We start from the raw sequence: 18,932 nt of genomic DNA, 5'->3' as shown, positions 1-18,932 counted from the left end.
TGCACTTAAGAGACACTGAGTCCTGGAGGAAAGGACACTGGCTCTGGAACCAATCCATGATCTAACGCGGAGCTGCTCGGGTTGGACCACGAGGCGTTCTTGTCTCCCCTTTCTGGGAGAGGCCTGTACTGTCCCCTGTGTCTGGAAGAGAAAGTTCCCTGTAGTTCTTCTCAAAAACCTGGAAAGCATGGTGACTGGAACTTCTCAGACATAGTGCAGGGGCTGGAATGGTGGGCACATTCAGGAAAAGTCCCTGGTTTGGTCTGAGCAGTCACCCTGGGTTTGCTTGTAGCCGGCTTTGAGCATTTGGAGAAAACCGTAAGTCTGAGACTTTGCACAGAACTCTTTAGGGACCCCTGACTGCCTGTACAGAGTGGAATATTCTTGATCTATATAATTTATACCAAGTTTATTAGGGTGTTTATGATATCCTTTGTCACTCCCCTCTTTCTCAGACTAAGCATTTTTGTTGTTGGGGCAAATGATTCGGTCCCAGGGCCCCTTCCTGGACTCTGTGGATGTTTAGTACCCTCCTTGGCTGCTACCCAGTGAGTGACAGCGACACCCAGTGAGTGACAGCGACACCCTCTCTTAGTGCCTTTGGGCTGTTGTATAACAAAATGCCATGCCTCGGGCTCATGAACAGCCGCTTCATCTCTTACATTTCTAGAGGCTTTGAAGTCCCAGGTAAAGTACCCTGCACTCTGGAAAAGGACTGAACACCCTACAGATAGCTGCATTTTCAAACTAACCTCAGTGCAAGAGGTGCAAGGTTTCTCTCTGGTCTCCTTTCCTCTTTCCTCTTTACTTTTGTAGCACCAGAGGTGGAATGCAAGGCCTTGTGTATGACAGACAAGGACTCTACCACTGAATTCTAGTCTCAGCCCATTTTTATTTTATAGATTTTGAGGAAAGGTCTTATTAACTTGCCCAGGCTGTCCTCGAAATGTGCAACGTGCATCGTGCCTTCTGTCTTAGTCTCCTTAGTCTGTGTACCCGTTGTTACAGGCCCATGCTACGAAAGCTGGTCAGGCCTCTTATATGAGGTCACTGATCTCAAGTCAGGAAACTCTAGCCATATAACCCAATCATCTCCCAAAGGCTTAACTTCCTCACCTATCACCCAAAGAGTGAAAATTTCAATCCTCGTTTAGATGTGTAAACATTTCTATTACAGTATATTCACATTCTCAGATGCTACAGTCAAAATGTCTTCCAATATCACCGAATGGACCTGGATTGAGGCAAAGAGAAACCCTAGCTGAAAAACGGTGGTTAGGCCAAAGTTTGACTTCTTCTTCCTTCTCCCTGCCACCGAGGCAGGCCTGACTCTAGTCTCTCAAGTACACACGTGTCTGTATCCTTTACTCTTTGCTCACGGATCTTTCTCCTCTAGAAATGCCACACTGAGGGACATGAGGGACTATATAAAAGTGAAGTCTTTGCACTGATGTCTTTTTTTTTTAAATAGTAACCTTTTTCTGGATTTGTGTTAAAATTCCTAAAATATATTGGCACTCAGCTTCGTGAGTGCAGAAGTTGTGTGTGGCATAGCTGTTCTATTTAGTTATGCGGGCTTGGAGTTTGGGACTTGAGGGGAGCACTTGTGAAGTGGAGACAACAGAATTCCCTAGCCTCTAATTCCAGTAAGTGCTATGAGACTCTGAGAGAGGAGGGGCATCTTGATGCTGACACTGTACCACTCTTCTGCACTGTTCAAGCATTTGAAACATTTGCTCAATCAGACAAAGGTGACTCCTAGCATCAACCCAAACCCAACATTCTAGCTCAGAAGAAAACCAAGCAGCTTTACAATTTCATGCAGTGGCTCAGCCTGGAGCTCATCAGCAAGTGGGATGCAGGAACTGCGCCTTTCAAAGCATTCATGATGAGAATATTAAAGGGGCCATTAGAGTATTTGCATATGGGGATGGAGAAGGGTACTCACTTTCTGCTCTGCTAAAAGATGGCAGGAGCTCTGTTGTGACCCTGAGCCTTTAACTAGATATATCTTAAGTACTGATAATATTTGACTTGGAAACACTGCCCCAAAGATTGGCTCATAACAGAACAACCCTGAAGGACACATCAGGAGAGAAAGAATCCATCCACTCTGTCCTTGTCTAAGGGTTTCTGTTGCTGTGAAGAGATATCATGACCATGACAACTCTTATAAAGGAAAATATTTAATTGTGGCTGGCTTACAGTTTAGAGGTTTAGTCCGTTATTGTCATGGTGGGAAGCATGGCGGCACACAGACAGACATGGTGTAGAGGAACCAAGAGTTCTACATCTGGATTAGAAGGCAGCAGGAAGAGAGAGTCACCACTAGGCTTGGTTTGACATTCTGAAACCTCAAAGCCTACCCCCAGTGATATATTAATACCGACAAGGTCACACATACTTTAACAAGGCCACAGGTCCTAATCCCTTCAAATAATGCCACTCCCTATGGGGGAGCCTATGGGAGCCATTTTTAGCCAAACCACTGTAGCCACTTAAACCATTAGAGACTCAACAGTCCCCCAAAGATGGTCCTACAAACTCCTAGCAAAACTCCAGCTGCACATCTGGTCACATGTGCACACCACTGGCAGAGACTGCTCTACTGCCTTCCAGGAAAGACGCAGTGCCTGGTGAGAGGAGCTCCTTTCCTAGCACTCTCCCGTGTAATTTGTTAATTGTTAGGTGGCTTTAGTTTCTGTTGAGGTTGGAAATATGCACAAGTATATAAAATGTCAAATTAATAAAGTTTCATCCTGGCTGCAGAATAGAAGCAGGTTACTTGTAAGGGTCAATTATATATGTCAACGCGCTGAATCACGGTGCTCAAATATTCGGTTTGATACTAGTCTGGATATTTTTGTGAGCTTTAAAAAATATTAACTTTTATATCACTGTGTATTCTGAATAAAGAACATTGCCCCTTCTGACGTGGGAGAGCCTCACCCGGTTAGTTGAAGACCTGAGCAGAGCAGCAAACTGGTCTTCCACGGACAGAAGCGAATGCTGCTACAGCATCACTCTCTCAGCCAGTGAGGCCCCACCCTGAAGATTCTGAGCCAACTTCCACAGTCACGTGAGCCAAGGCTTTCAAACAAGTATCTGTTTATTCATATCCTGTTGATTCTCTTTCTCTGGAGAACCCAGATTGGCCTGTGTCGGTGTCCCTTCCCCAGTCATTCCGATGCAATTGGCCTGGGGTGGCCAAGGGGAGATTATCAGGGGAGAGTAATTTTGATTTGCATGTGACTAGGGCTGAGTACTCCGTCAGAGCCACACATTCTCCTCACAAAAAATAGGCCCTGCTTCACATCACCTGGTCAACTTTGCCTTCACATGGCCGAGTGACCTTAGGCACACAACAATGTAGTCTTCTTATCTGATGAATGCAGATGATAGCGCAGGCCCAGACTGCCGTAAGGTGCAGAAGGTGTTTCAGGTAAAGGGTCACAGAAAGACACACTTCCCATTGTGTGTGTGTGTGTGTGTGTGTGTGTGTGTGTGTGTGCTGTATGACATCTGTTTCTATTGCTACATGTTGTATGAAACACAGCTCTGTAACTAGGGTGTCATCCTCTGCCACCCCAACCAGCCTTTGGTTCTAATTTTTGGCTTTTCTTTTTAGACAAGCAACACAATGTCAACAATTTGCCTTGTGTGTCCCAGAGCCCTGGGTCTGACTTCTGTTCAGTACAGCAAGGCCTAGCCAGGATGGATCCCGGGTATTAAAGATTCAGATCTCTGTGTAGAAATGCTGAACAGGGAGGGTTGTCTGGGACTTCAGATGAAGTCAAGGATCACTCAAGTGAAGCAAATTGATACAATCTAGTCAGACTGCTGCTAAGGACCGGGAGAGATATATGACCGATTTTCATGGTTGGTGTAGGGGCACACTCTTGCCCGAGGCTAGTGACTAGAGCTCATGTGTGGATGAAAGTGATCCTTTCCGGCCACTGTGGGCAGTGTGGCGGTGATGGTGCATTACTTTTAACCATTCCTTCCTGTCAGAGTATCAGAGTGCCTGGCTATGAAGTGAGCTCCCACTTGCAGTTCATTGGGGGACACCCGAGAAGGCTATGGGAAGCCGTTTTTCCTGTATTCTGTCATTCTGAGTGAAATGTGTCCTGGATATTTAAAATGCGTGCCCTGTAATTTATGCCAACATAAACAAATTGGAGCAGCCTAGCCTGAAACTCCAAAGACAGAGGGGATGGCAAAGATGTGTGGGCGTGGATAATTCAGTTAGCGGGGTTCATCTCGGCTTGCACACGAAGCTTGAGTGCAAGTTGTGAAACGTTGGGTCCGCTCCTATCCTACCTTGAAAGAACACATTCTGGAAAAAAAAAAAAGCATTGCTTTGGATTTGTTTTTAATTTGTGCACACGAATGTTTTGCCTTCCTGTGTATGTGCACCATGTGTGTGCAATGCCCCTGGAGGCCCAAAGAGGGCGTCAGATGCCCATGAACTAGAGTTATGGACAGATGGCATTCTTAAAATCTTAAAGGAAGCACGTCACTGGAACGCACCGAAGTGACACCAACCTATGTGCAAGCAAATTTAGAAACTTATATTGAGTAAATTTTCCCTTACCCAGGAAAAGACGTTCCCATGCTATTTAATGGAAATCACAATATGACCTTAAAATTTCTGATCAAGTGATTCTTTGTCACACCTGTGACCTGCCTCAGGGTTAGGCTTTGTGCTAATCCCTGGACTGATAGAATGCCTACCCTAATTGGGCTTATGTGGAAATGCTATACGGGGCAATGACTAACACAGAATACAAATCCCACTCTACATTAGGGGTTTAGTGTATGTAAAGCACTGTCAGTTTCAAGTTGGCGTTAAGGAGGCAAGGTTTTGGTGCACAGCCTTGGAGGGCTCAGTTGATGATCATTTGGAGTCTTTGTTGGGCCTGTGGAGAGGCAGCATCTCCTGCAGAAGCTCGTGGTTGGCGGCCCATACCTGGTGTTAGGAGACTTGGTACAGATCAGCGTATCAGCGATAACGACTGTTAGTTGCTCTGTCTTTGCCGTGACTAAATTCCTGACAGGAACAACGTAAGGGAGAAAGAACTTCTCCCTCATGGCTTCAGAGATTTCAGTCCACAGTCATGTCCACTGACTCTGAGCCATGGTGGTAGGAGCATGTGGAAGAGTAGGCTGCTTACTCAGTGCCAGGCAGGAAGTAGAGAAGAGAGAGGGCTGGGAACAAAACACCCTTAGAGTCTGCCCTCCTCGCTCCCACCAGTAACCTTTCTCCAGCAAGGTCCTATCTCTTTCTTTTTAGAATTTACACCAACATTACCCAGGAGCCAAGCATTCAGTCTGGGAGAGTGTGGAGACATTGCATATTCAAACCATCAACATCATTTAATCAGTTGAATCGATTGATAGGTGTTAGCTCTCAAACACTTGTGGTATATGCTTTAAGAGACTATGAACAAAGGGAAAATCAGAAGAGGGAGACAGTTCCCCTAGGAGAGCCTTCTAGGAGCTTGGCCTTTCAGAATGGATTTGACTACAAAAGACACTGTGGCTACACAGCCCTGGCACGCACATGGCTCAGAAACTGGACGATGTGGGACAACACTGGGCCATAGAGCCAAGACCAGCTGGCTGAGGGAGGAGGAAACATATGAAGTGAGATGGAAAATGTAAGGTCTGTCACCAGCACCTTGAGTGCTTGCCAAGTGTCAATGCTGGATTTGGTGGGTGGGGAAGGCCCCGAAGGATTCTAAGCTGTGAACGCCATGGTCAAGGTTGTCTTCTCTAGAAGGGCCTTTCGTGAGTTACCCAGGGAACACATAAAATATTGGCAAAGCCATTGGTCCTGGGATTTAGAATGAACTCAGAGCCAGACCACAGCCCAATGTAGATGAGATTTTGGCTCTAAGGATAAGAATTAGCTCAGACCTGAAAACTCAGGTCAGATTCAGCTGGTCTGGTCTCCACGTCAACGGCGGTGCCAACAACTAATGTGTTTTTGGAATAATCTCACCCCTTTCACTCCCACTCCCTTCTCTCTGTGGCAGAGACATGGGACTGGCAGGGATCAACAGCACACAGCCTACACCTGGAGCAGAGCCAAGCTGGGTGCGATTTGTCCCAACCGTGTCATCGAAAAGTTGTAGCATCCTGCATGTTCCCTCCACCAGTTCTAAAGGGGAGCAGTGTGACTTGGGGACAATGTTACCACCATATGTTCTGTGTGCCATTGATGTGTGGGTCTCGGAGCTCTAACACTGTGTGACCGTGGCCTCTGCTCCTAGGGCTTCAGGAGAACCTAAGGTGTGGACGCGAGTGACTGTCCAGTAAGTGGGAAAAGAGCATGGACAGTTAGTCACAGGTGCGGTGACAGACTGAGAGAGAGAGAGTGTGTGTGTGTGTGTGTGTGTGTGTGTCATTGTAATGACTCTTTGGAAGAAACAGCACCTCTCATCTCTCCCTCCCACTTTCTTTATATTCTTCATAGTTTTGCCTTTGAGCTGTCGGCGCGGTGTTTGTAAGTAGAGAGAGCTGGATGCACATTTTGGAGCCAACCAGTCTGAGACTCCCGCCCGTGACTCTTAGGGCTTCACTTTCAGCATACACAATTGCTTGAATGCTTTTATCAGCAAGCGACAGCCAAATCCAATCTTAAGTAACCAAATGTCAGCAAAGTTTTCTAGTTTGGCATACAGGGAGCTGACGGTGTGGTGACCTGTATTGTGGAGGATCAGACTTTTACTTCTGCCATCCACAGTGGCTGTTCTTCCCGTACCTTTGCCCCTACCCTCGCCCCATGCTTGTGGTAGCATGATGCCTGATGCTTCACACTCAGCCTCACTTTCACCCAGACAGGTGGGGCAGCTACAGGCCACTTGCTTGTTTCTGATCAATCCCCAGAAGTACCTATGCTGCCTCCTGGTAAGCCCTATGACCTTGTGACACTTTCCTCTCTGTGCCCAAAGTTTCTAATTAGCCAACTGTAGGACAGTAACTATTTGTACAGATGTCGTTAGAATGCAACGAATGATGGTTGGCTCACTTTGGGGTTTCCCCAGACCAACTTCAGCAACCTGTTGGTGAGCCCTAGAATAAATGTAGTGAATTGTAACTAGCTTACAAAAGAGAGAAGCACGTCAGAGTGGGAGTGAAGAGCACACACCAAGGCATGCTGCACGCCATTAGCAGACCGTGTTTTCTGGAGCTCTTCGTTAAGTTTTTATATGTATTCATATATGTATTCATATGCTGTGTGATCATAATGGACAGTTGTGTAATAGTTCATGAAGAAAGATTGAGAAGCATTAGCTTGAGCTGATTAGGGTGAAAGGCTGAGGCAGGCGGTGTTCTCATTAGGGCATTGGGAGGGAAGGGGAGGTGCTAGGGAGAAATGCAAATTGCAAACCCTTCTGTAGGATTTACAGCATGGTAGCATACTGACTGAAGAGCTATGCTCACATGCAACCTGTGTAGCATCCTTGAGTCAGGCTTCCGTATCCAGTTTTAGAGAATGAAACTGTGGGGAGAAGCTAAATAACCAAGGCAAAGTCACAGCTGGTGGTGGCAGGGACCAACCCTGGAAGCCTGGCTCCAGAGCCCACAGCTGCAGGACACGGAAGCGGGCTCAGCCTTCAGTGCTCAGTATCGCTATGCAGATTTAGAGTAATCATCATGCTTCAAAATATCCACAAAGACTCTCCAAACAGTTGTCACCGGTAGGAATATTATTTTGGAAAGAGCAATTTGCTGTCATAAAATAGGCTTCTCTGATGTCTTCTCTAGACCAAGGTCCTATAGAGCAGCTCATGGAGGAGAGGAAATCTTTACTCACTATTGCCTGACTTATGCTTAGCAAAGGTGGTTTTACTATGCAGCTTGCTCAGTTTGCTATGACAAAGTGCTAGAGACGAGGTGACTTATAAACAGCCCTTCCAGTTATCTCTCTGCTACTGTAATAGATACCCAAGATAAGTCAACCTAGAAAGAGAAAAGGTTAATCTTGCCTCACAGGTTTAGCCCATAACCTGTTGACCCTATTGTTTTGGACATGTTATGGGACAATAGATTGTACTAAAAGTGTGTGTTAGGATAGGCTCATTCACCTAATGTTGTGTGGGAAAGAGAAGGAGAGGGCTGGAGTCTCCTTATTCCCATTGAACTCTTGTCTCCAGTGATCGGAAACCTCACAGTAGGCAACACATCTGAAGGTCTTCCAGCTCCCAGTGGAGGTGACCCGGAGACCAAGCCTTTAACATATGGGCCTTTGGGAGACATTCAAGCTTCAACTACAGCAGCAACAAAAAAATGACTTCCCACCATTGTGGAGACCAGAAGCAAGTTAAGGTGCCTGTGTGGATGGGCTCTGGTGACGACTCCACCTTGATTGCAGAAAGTTGACTTCTTGCCTTCTCACATGTCAGACAGAAGACAAGAGAGCTCCACTGGGCTCTTGTTTGTGAGCTCTTCATCTTCGTGGCTTGTCTGACGCACAAAGGTTCTGCCTGACATCCAGGAGTTAAAATCTCAACAGACGCAATTTGAGGAAACATAAACTTTAAATCCATGCTATCATGTTATACTCAAAAGAGCTTGTGAGACACAGCCAGGTCTCGAAAGAGGTGTGAATGGGTGTGTGTGGTACTGGGCTAGCATGAAGCTGTTTGGCCAAAACAACCCTGCAAAGCCCTCTGCTATCTGAGGCACGTGAGGTACTGGCCTAGTGCTTCGTATGGAAACACACAGTAGGAGCCACTGAGAGCCTGTGGCAAATCCAGGGCCGGGTTGACTCCAGTGCTCTAGTAGATTTTGTGGTCTCTTCCTGGAATATTTGGAGGACAAGCTGAAAAACCAAAGTGTGACCTTTATGTGCCCTGGTAAAAGCAGGAACAACAAAGAAATACCCCAGAGGAGTCTGACCTTATTTTATATGGGGCCATCTTGGTGAGGCTAATGTAATACAGTAGAGGAAGGATTTTTTTAAAAAGTCCCAAGAGGACTAATAAAATGGCTTTGAATTTCATTATGTAGTAGAAAGAGGCACAAATCCAATTAGCCACAAAATGAGACTTTTTCTATCCCTTCCCTGAAGCTGATCCAAAGATAAGCTGTGCCCATGCGTATGCTGGGGCTGCCTTTAAGATCTCCATTGTGAAGGAAGATGGTCTTGTCAAGTGTTCAGACCTTAACTTCCCCCTTTGTATGATGCCAGTGAAAGTGGTGTGCCCCATGGCTCTGGTGGGTGGCTGTGCTCTGTGTTCTCAGTCCACCCTCGGGCACACGGTGACATTATGGGCTGTTGCTTTTATGAACTCATGTGGTAAGTTATGTCATAACTGTGGGGCAACAGAGCTTTTGACTTTCTAACCTGGTTCTTTGATGTCCTCTCAGTGCTTTCATTCTTCTAAACCTAACTGACGCCCACCCACGATGGTCAGAATGACAGTAAACATAAAGGACCATGTGCTCGAAGTCATGGCCGAGTTTAGAGTAAGTGGAGAAATATTAGTGAGATTTTTTCTTTCTATCCGGGCTTTCAGAGAACTCTGCAGATGATGGGAGCTTGGAACATGTTACCATTTATTTGTTCTTCATTCATATTCTCTTGTTTAAGTCAGGCAGCTGGTTTCCTTTTTGTTTACTCTGTTTCACTGTAGTTCGTGTGAAACTAGGGACCACATCACATCAGGCAGAGGAAGCAGTCTCAATTGGGCAAATTGTTGACCTTGAGATGGAGAAAAAAAGACACCAACAAAAGAAGACAACAGAGCTCACTCCATGTCTCTTGAAAGACTTGCTCTGTAGGAGCATGTACTAAACCTCTTTGCATTTTGAGGGTTAAAGACATCCTTTGGCCAAGCCACCCCTTGAGGATGGAGAAGTGGAGCATTCCTAAGGAGGAATTAGGAAACGATTGGGCAAAATACATCTTTGATATTATCAGTGGGTGATTAAGCCATGTTGAAACCTACGTATGCATTTAGGGAGTCAATAACCCCAATGGCCTTCATTTCCCAATGCTGTGTATCTAGGGAAAGCAGTGCATACTGATTGCTGTGGTTGCTATGCATTCTGTGTCTAGGCCCAGCTTAGCTGTATCCTCTGCTCACGGTCCCACCACTAGACCTATGGTAATGGCTTGGCTTGTGGGGTCTCCTTTATCTGATCACATGAATATGCCTAGTATCATCTGATGTAGCAGGGCTCCAGGGTTCTTGGCAAAATGCAGTTCTCTGTGATTGTAAACTAAAGGTCTTTGGCTCCCAAAGGCCTTGTATAGTTTTGTCATATTCTCTCCAAAGGCAAGCGATGGCACACAGGTATCTCTTTGTCAACATCACCAGGAGTAGACTCCTTGTCTGATCTTAACTGGTTTCAGCTTGTTTCTTGGGCCCAGGGCAGACAACATGGGTCTCGAGACTGTTCTCTGGCTTTCAGACCCCAGATTTTTGGCATGTATGGGCGACTCTCTATGGGTTACTCAACCTTTATGTGTTCAAAAGTCTCCTGACTTATAAACTGGAAAAATGAAGATAGTTACTTCCTAGGATTGTTAGAAGTTTGTGATATGTCACTTAGAAGTAAGTCTGGGGCATGTCGGGCATTTACCATTGTATACTTATATTTTTTAAAACCTACTTTTTTAACTATGTTTTTTTAAGTAAGGTTCTTGAATGCTTTAACCTTTGCTCTAGCCCACCACCCACCAGAGGGAGTGGAAAGAAAAGGTTAGTAGGGCAAAGGAGGATGTGGACCTGTTTAGAAATGGTTCGTTGGAGCAAATCCAATCTGTGTTGTGAGGATATCAGACGTTCAGTTCACACAAATCGGCAGCAACAGCTCAGTCCAGAGGAAACCAAATCTAATTGGTCCAAGCCTGCAGAAGCAGAAAGAAGCCCTAGGAACACCACCAGAAGTTCTTTGGTGCATTTCTCTCTATGAAGTCATGACAAGCAATGACCAGAAAAGAATGGCAAGGCGTACCAATACCACACAGCACTGCCCACTGTCTGCTGGGTTAGATTTATATCCTTTTCAAATATCACTTGTTCTCTCAAGCACCCTCTCTAGCAAAACATCACATGTCCTTTTTTATTGCTACTTCTCTAGAAACACTGAGTGTCTGTTTTCAGTTGAACATCACATGGCAGAATGGAGTCTTCAAAGAAACCAGAAAAAATTTCACTTTATACCATTGTTTTTGTGTGTCTGCTGTATGCCATTCACCATGCCACTCAAGGAGCTGGGGAAAAGAGCCCTAGTCTGGTCATCTTAGGGTCTGTAGATATTCAAACCAAAGGGACTTGCCACCCGTGATCAGTGTTTCAGCATGACCAAAGACAGAGTAACAGCCTCTAGAAGAAATGGGCAGACTCACAGGTGTGTGTGTGTGTGTGTGTGTGTGTGTGTGTGTGTGTGTGTGTTTGTGTGTGTTTGTGTGTGCATGAGTGTGTGTGTGTATGGATGTGTGTATGTGTGTATGGGTGTGTGTGTGTGCATGCATGTGCGTGTGAACTTGGATGGGTTTGCACAGATAGGAGAAGCGGAGTGGGCAGGAGGCTGGGTCACATGCCAGAACATAGGAAATGGTCTTGAAATGCTTTAGAGTATTCAAGGAATGGGGTCAGCTTCCGAGGGATGAGATGAAGCATTTGTAGGAGTGGACTGAGGTTATACAAGGATGGGAAGTGATGGGGGATATGCAGTGAATAGGAATTAGGGCAAGAAAGTTCCTTTAGGCAAGGGTTTCTCAGAATCCTGTAATTGTATTTGTCTTTGGGCAGAGGCCTTGAAAAGGTTCATTCATTAGATAAAAGGTTACGTCTTGGGGTTGACGTCAGATCTTTTATGGTGACTACTTGGATGATCTTCCTCCTGTTCCCATTGGGAGTTTGATAATCTGGTTATTGGGAGCACAGAAGGAAAAATACCTGAGAATGCAGTCATTTGTGCTCATCCGTGGAGTAGGTGGTTTCTGAACTGGTGGTTTGTGTCATTTTCTCTTTCCTTTGATGGTGTTGGAATTCCGCTTACTACACACACAGTCCTTTACTTAGAAATGACTCACACGCTAAACATTCTTTCTTACTCTAGTTATGGGTACCGAGCCCAGGATCTCATGCATGCTAGGGTAGTGTTCTACTATTGACCGCCATCCCAGCCTCTACAAGTTCATTTCAAGTCAGTTGTTGGGACCACCAACTGCTCAGCTACATAGAAATTATAATGCAACTGGTTGCTAGGTCTTGAGGAATATTCTGGACTTTTACGGTACAAACTACCTGAGTAGTTGCTAACATTCTCAAACAAATGACATAATTATAATTCTAATGGCCTTTGTTTTAAAAGGCTGGAATGATGGTTCAGCAGTGAAGGGCACTGGCTGTTCTTCCAGAAGACTCAGGTTCAATCTCCAGATCTCACATTGTTCCTCACAACCCTCTGGGATCTGATGCCTTCTTCTGGTCTCTGGTGGCACTGCATGAATGTGGTACTCATGCATGCAGACAAAACACACATACATATGAAATAATAAAACAGTCTTAAAACTTAAAAATTAGGCCAACGGTAATGCTGGACAGAGACAGTGATGTGACGATGATTATCCATTCTACTTAGATCTGTATATACTCCAAATCCCTGGGAGCATCAGTTAATTGAAAAAATAAAACCTGACTGGGAGATCAGTACAGACCAGAAAACTGGGGCTCTAAGAAGTGATGTTGCTGTTCCAGTCACAGGCACTGTCAGTTTTAGGAGATGAGGGCTGTGAGACAAGAAGATCTCGAAGCCATGCATTTCTAAATATTTGGAGGAGGGCATCATAGATCTTTAAAAGATATGACCTTGGGTTTTGTCATCTTGTTGCAACAAGATGCATTAGAAACTGTACAGTAGAAAGTTCCAAATGTCAAAACGTCTTCCCATAGCAAACCACTTGAGTAGGCATATGTCCCTTCACTTGAAAAAGATACTGGGCAAGGCAAATTGTTTCATTGTAGAATATATGTCTATGTCTATATATGTATGTATGTGTCCATACATATGTAAGTGTATGATATGTATATATGTTTCTAGAAAGTGCAGGAGAGAAAGAGGAGAGGAGAAGAGAGGCCAGGGGAGAAGGGGAGAAGAGGAGGGAGGCATTATGTGACAAGGAAGCAGCTATTTACTGACACTGAGCCCTGCCCTCAGGATCCCTTAGCTATTTCTTACAGGATTTATTACATGGCTAATAAATCATTACTTTTAAAAGTAACAAAATTAAAATTTTTAGGATGGACAACACAATGTTTTGACACATGTATTCATTGTAGAATGACTAAATCAAGCTAATGGACACAGGCATCACTCCGTGTAAATACCATTCCATTGTTACAGGAAAGCCTCACACCTAGTCTACTGGTGACTTTCAAGTAGACAGTGTATCGTTATTAACGATTTATTGGGTGATTTAACATTTTCAAGGATGCTCTTTAAAATTGGGGAACTGAGGACTGTTTTCCTATACGTTCCGTGGGCCCAAATACCCTTTTTGTATATCGCCTTTGTGAAGAGTTTGATGAGCTTATGAAAAGATGATTTAGCATAATTTAGATGGCGTTAGTCAATAACATGAGGGGTCTGTGGCCGCTTAGCTGTCTCCACATGCACCCTCAGGCCTTGAGAGAAGGGCGGATCCCCACTCCCCGTGGCACAGCAGCGTCCCCAAAGTTTCCCTTCTGTTCCATTCCGTGCATTGTCTCTAGGGATTGCTGCCTTCCTTCTCATACCTAGTGGTAAGTCCCGTGGAGTACCTCCCTTGGCTGTGCTAAGGAGAGAGAGAACATTTTAACCACATCAGTCTTGGAAAAATCATTTTCAAGTATTTTAAATTAAAGTTGCTCCTTGACAGTCGTGTATGTGTAATACACTTCGATCACTCGCTGTCTCTTACCTTTCTCTCACCCCGGTCATCCTGTCTGCTTTACCGTAAGTCCCTTTACCTCGTCTCTTACCACGTCTTTTCGTTTTATTTTGTGACCCACGGACTTTAACCAGAGCACAGGTTTGAAAACATCCATTAGAGAGACTGGTAGGCTCACCATTGGGTACACGACGGAAGACATTGGCTGTCTGTCCCTCAGAATACATCAATAACCAACAGTTCATCATGGAGGACCAGAGCCCGGGAACCTCGTCATCCACAATTGGCTGTTTATGGGCCCGGTTCAGACAATGGTAGCTGCTTGCAGGGGATCCTGTTTACAATGGCTGTGTTGTGCCTAAAGATAACATTTTAGATATCTTTTTCTCCACCCTCCAGCCTTTACACTCACAGTCCTGGTGGATGCTATGTGGGGCACAGGGAGAAAAGACATCAATGACCCGGCTGTGAGGGCTACGACCTGCAGTCTGCCAGGTAAGAAGTGCTCAGTGCTGCGGTAGTGTCACAGCAGTTATGGGGTTAACCAATTGCTTCACCTGGTGTGGGAAGCTTGCTCCACAGGAGGGACTGCATGCCCGATACTGTAATGTCACAGGTCCTGGGCTCTGGTGGGATAGGGGCAGGAAGGGGGATCTTCCTACTGCTGATCTAAGTTGACTTGAGACTGAAACACATTATAAATATTTACATTTTTGCTTATAGACAAATGCTACTCTTGGCATCAATCAGAGAAGTTTCTGTTTGCATAAGCAGCATGGGTGCAGAATCACTCATGGCCACTTAAGATGCCGAAAAATCGGTGACAACTTCTAATTTTAACAGCCAGGCAGGGCAGAATGCTTCAGTTTTCCCAGGAACTTATTTTTCCTTCTACAGTACATTTAAACTCCATTGTTCCCAGCGTGTTTATTCGTAAGATGGATCTAATTTCTGTCCTTGAAATGTCTTTAGAAAGTCTATCAGGAGAAGGGTAGGGCGGCACATGGTGCTTAACGGTAGTTTTAAAGTTTCAGAAGTGATTTAGCTTGACCCAAGGGCCACATGGCACAGCGTGCAACTGTGATAAATCTAAGAAATAAGTAAACAAATAAATAAATAAACATAAATGCCTCAGAGGAGGCGGCTGGCCAATAGGCAGGGAGGCAGTTGGCATTTAGTTTTACAAGAACAGCTGTGAGTCCCACATGCTCAGGACAGTTAGAATGTCCCTAGAACGGCTCGTCTGGGTGTGGGACAGACTTGAGGCTGGAACTATAAATGTGTTCCCCTAAGACAGTGACTTCATGGCTATAGGCCAGGAATGCTTATTTCTTTCTTCCCATGCTGTGTGGTAAATTCAAGAGTCACAACTTACACGTTTTTTTGCATAGGCTTTTTTTTTTTTTGGGTACATAGTCTCTGAACCTTTATGAGGTAAGTAAGTGGAAGATCTCCTGTTCGTTACTGTGCGCATGTAAACCCCTGACACGTGTGTCAATCAAACACATGAAAGAATTGTGCAGTCTAGTGTCGGCAGGTAGGTCTGTCTTCAGCACTCTTGCAAGCTGAAGGGAAGGTTAAAGTGGAGTTTTCTTCTGCAATGGCCTGTTGTCACCACAGTCAGCAAGTGATGGCATGAAACCAAAGTTTCTTTTGTCCATGTCCTTCTACGTCAGCTGCCACCAGAAGGTGTGGCCCAGCTTTATCATGGGTCTTCCTGCCTCACATAATCTGATAAAGAAAATTTCTCACAGGAGTGCCGAACAGCTTGGCTTGTAGTTGATTCTAAATTCAGTCAAATTGATAACCACAGTTAGCCACCACACTACTAACCGGTCATCTGTCATGTTCCCATCTCCCTGTGTGTATAGTGTGAGGCCTGTGATCTATTGGCTGCTGGGCCTGTCCACTCTTATGCTTACAAACAGCCTGTGTACTTTGTCATTTGTCCCAGAGAGCTGAGACGTTTATTCATGATCCAACTCAGTTATTTGTTTCTGACTCAGGATCCACCTTAGACAAGGTCTCTTCTGTCATCATGAGCCTCCCTTCTTCTGCCCCCATTTTTAAAATTATTTAATTAATTTTTACACTCCAGATTCCCCTCCCAGTCCACCCTCTGACTGCTCCACATCCCATACCTCCTCTCCACCCCCTTGTCTCTACAAGGATGTTCCCATCCAACCCACCCCACCAGACTTCTCAACTTCCTGGGGCCTCCAGTCTCCAGAGGGCTAGGCGCATCCTCTCTGACTGAACCGAGACCTAGAGTCCTCTGCTGTATATGTCTTGAAAGCCTCATCTCAGCTGGTGTATGCTGCCTGGTTGGTGACCCAGTGTCTGAGAGGTCTCGGTGTTCCAGATTAATTGAGACTGCTGGTCCTCCTACAGGGTTGCCCTCCTCCTCAGCTTCCTCCAGCTTTTCCCTAATTCAACCACAGGGGTCAGCAGCTTCTGTTCCTTGGTTGGGTGCACATGTCTGCATCTGACTCTTTCAGCTGCTTGTTGGGTCTTTCGGAGTTCTGCCCCCATTTTTAATGGAAAAAAAATCCATTTTCCATGGGGCCTATTATCAGTAGCACATTGCAGATTCTCTCTCAGAAACCAACATCTCTTTGCAAGAAGCTTATCTTGTGATTGATGATAGAGTCTGGCCAGAGATTTTTCCTATAGCATGGGATTTTCTAATGTGGGCAAAATCAAGGTTCACCTAGAATCACTTTCAATGTGATAAGTAGCTGGATACCCTGGGCATCCCCGACCCCTGAGAGACAGATGTTAAGGGCAGCCAGAAGGTTCAAAGTTATTTGCAGCAAAAGGCTTGTTCCTCGTACATGGGGTGGGCGTACACTCATCTCAGGTGTCACCACCAACTGCAGACATTTCATCACCTTTCTTCCTTCCCATGCCATGTCTTGGGTTTCAGGCAGGGAGGTAACCAGACCCTTCACATTTGCTACAGTGATGCTGTTTCAGGCCCTGTGTTTTTGACCTTACGAGTCACCTGTTCCTCTTGAAGTAGTGTCACTCTGTTGGGTCGTACATCTACTGTCCAGATTGTCCCAACAACATCGGCGATGATTTGTAGTTCAAATTCATGTCATTGTTTCATGTGGCTCTTGCCTTGAGTAGCAGGAAGGGTGGTTGGACATCAGCTGTAGGTATAGATTAACTTCTGACAGATTGGAAGGCTCTGTGGATTCCCCTGACCCTGGATGGTCATTCAATCCCTCCACAGTCTTTGTGCCTACTACACAAGTCTCTGTGCACTAGCCATTTATTAAGAGCACAGACTTTTAACCATTCCCTAGCTCTTCACTAGTAAGCCCTTACAGCTGAACAAGGTCTACACAGCTGCACACAAAGCTAGGACTCTTGTTAGCTTCACCATCTCAGACTAACAAGGGAACTTATTGACCCAGGTAACTTAGAAGCCCAGGAATGCACCTAGAATGCTAGGAGCAAAGGGACCAAGAGTCTCAGTCCAGGTCCTTAGCCCTTCTCCCAACTGTCCTCCCAGATCTCTAGTCTTTTATGGTCTTGGCTTCACAGTACAGATAACCTCTTTAGAAGTAATGGGAAAGGCAGTTGCCTCTCCTAAATTGCACATCTACCCTACTCCAGAGGAGGGAGCCATTTGCATATTCTGATGTCATATCAGTCCTGAGTCAAGCCTGCTTGGCTCTGCTGTCTCTCCTAGAATAGCAATTAACGACAGACTGTCGTGACACACGTGTCCTGACACATGTGGCCATTTCTGTCCATTGCCATCAGGGTTGAAGCCTGACACAGTGATGGCAACCCCACTGTGAAGAGACTGTGAAGGCCACTGTAATTGGTCCCTTCTATCTCCCTGTCCCTTTTAACCCTTCCCGACCAGGTTACCTTCTAAGCACATTGAACTGTTTCTGAGCAGAAAACCTCCCATTACTCCAGTTTTCTCTCTGTCTTTAGTGGGATCCTTTTCTTATCCTTCTTCACTTGTGGAAATTCTTCTCAGTCTTCAAGATTCAATTAATGTAGACACACACACACACACACACACACACACACACACTTGGATAGATGGATGGAGGGAAGGAGGGAGGGAGAGAGGTAGAGAGACAGAAAGGGAGGGAGGGATGGAAGGATGGAAAAAGAGAGAGGTAGAGAGAGAAAGAGAGAGGGAGAGAAAGAGAGAGAGAGAGAGAGAGAGAGAGAGAGAGAGAGAGAGAGAGAGAGCACAAGAAGGAACCCTAGACTGAGGACCAGTGCCAGAGTGATGAGAGCTCCCAAGACATTGACATTTACTAGCCCCACAGGGTACCCACCATCCTATGCATTCGAATGTTCTGCATATTTATATAAAACAGCCACAGCACCTCACCCAGACCACTGCACATCACACTTGGGAGAAAGACACATATGTCATTCATTTTCTCAAAGATGAAGTCTAAGGATTTACTTAAGGACCAAAGAATGTCGTGAGGTAATTTTCCGAAGTGCAGCAGGTGGCGTGGTGACGATCAGTTGGCCGGCTTGCTCACCTCCTCATCACAACTAACTGGCTGAGGCTTTGCCTTTCCAGCCTGATGGAATTTTCAAGGAGGCTGAGAAAGCTGCACTACCTCTCCAGGAGAGAGATCCTATGAGCTAGCCTGTCCCTGAGCCTCAGAATGCAGGAGTTGGTCGGACTAGAGGTGTTTTAAATGTCGTTATTGTGGACTCAGCCAGGGTGACAGTAACAACTCAGGAAACAAAGTATTTGTCCAGAGTTCCCAGAGTGGCTAGTTTTTCTTTTTACTTTAAGACTGGTCACATTACCTCATGGCTGGTTGTAGATATACCCCTGATCTCAGCAATCCAGAATCATTGACCCTCAACTGACAGAAAATAACTAAAATTACTTTAAGCCAAAAGAAGGCCTTATTGGCTAAGTAACCAAATATTTTGTTAGATCCAGAGGTCCTAACTATGCCTCTCATCCTGTCTCTCTCTTTCTTTCCTACACTGGCTCTGTTGTTCAGGTTTGCTAAGATTCACTTAAACTGTTAAGAGC

At 45.4% G+C, this 18,932-nt stretch overlaps 1 long non-coding RNA gene across 5 annotated transcripts in view; it reads left to right on the top strand.

Annotated features, from left to right (window-relative positions):
* LOC134486579 (uncharacterized) overlaps window positions 1–18,932 on the top strand; it is a 39,486-nt gene that overhangs the window by 774 nt on the left and 19,780 nt on the right. For 2 of the 5 annotated variants that reach the window (XR_015686002.1, XR_015686001.1), the window contains exon 2: window positions 14,294–14,389. The exons of the other annotated variants lie outside the window; for them this stretch is intronic. This is a non-coding gene — a long non-coding RNA (uncharacterized LOC134486579). The remainder of the gene's footprint in view (window positions 1–14,293; window positions 14,390–18,932) is intronic. 5 annotated transcript variants of the gene reach the window in all.

The sequence above is a fragment of the Rattus norvegicus genome, chromosome 4 (assembly GCF_021556685.1).
Source record: "Rattus norvegicus strain SHRSP/BbbUtx chromosome 4, alternate assembly SHRSP_T2T, whole genome shotgun sequence".
Taxonomy (NCBI): Eukaryota; Metazoa; Chordata; class Mammalia; order Rodentia; family Muridae; genus Rattus; species Rattus norvegicus.
This window is presented reverse-complemented; position numbering and strand designations above follow the sequence as displayed.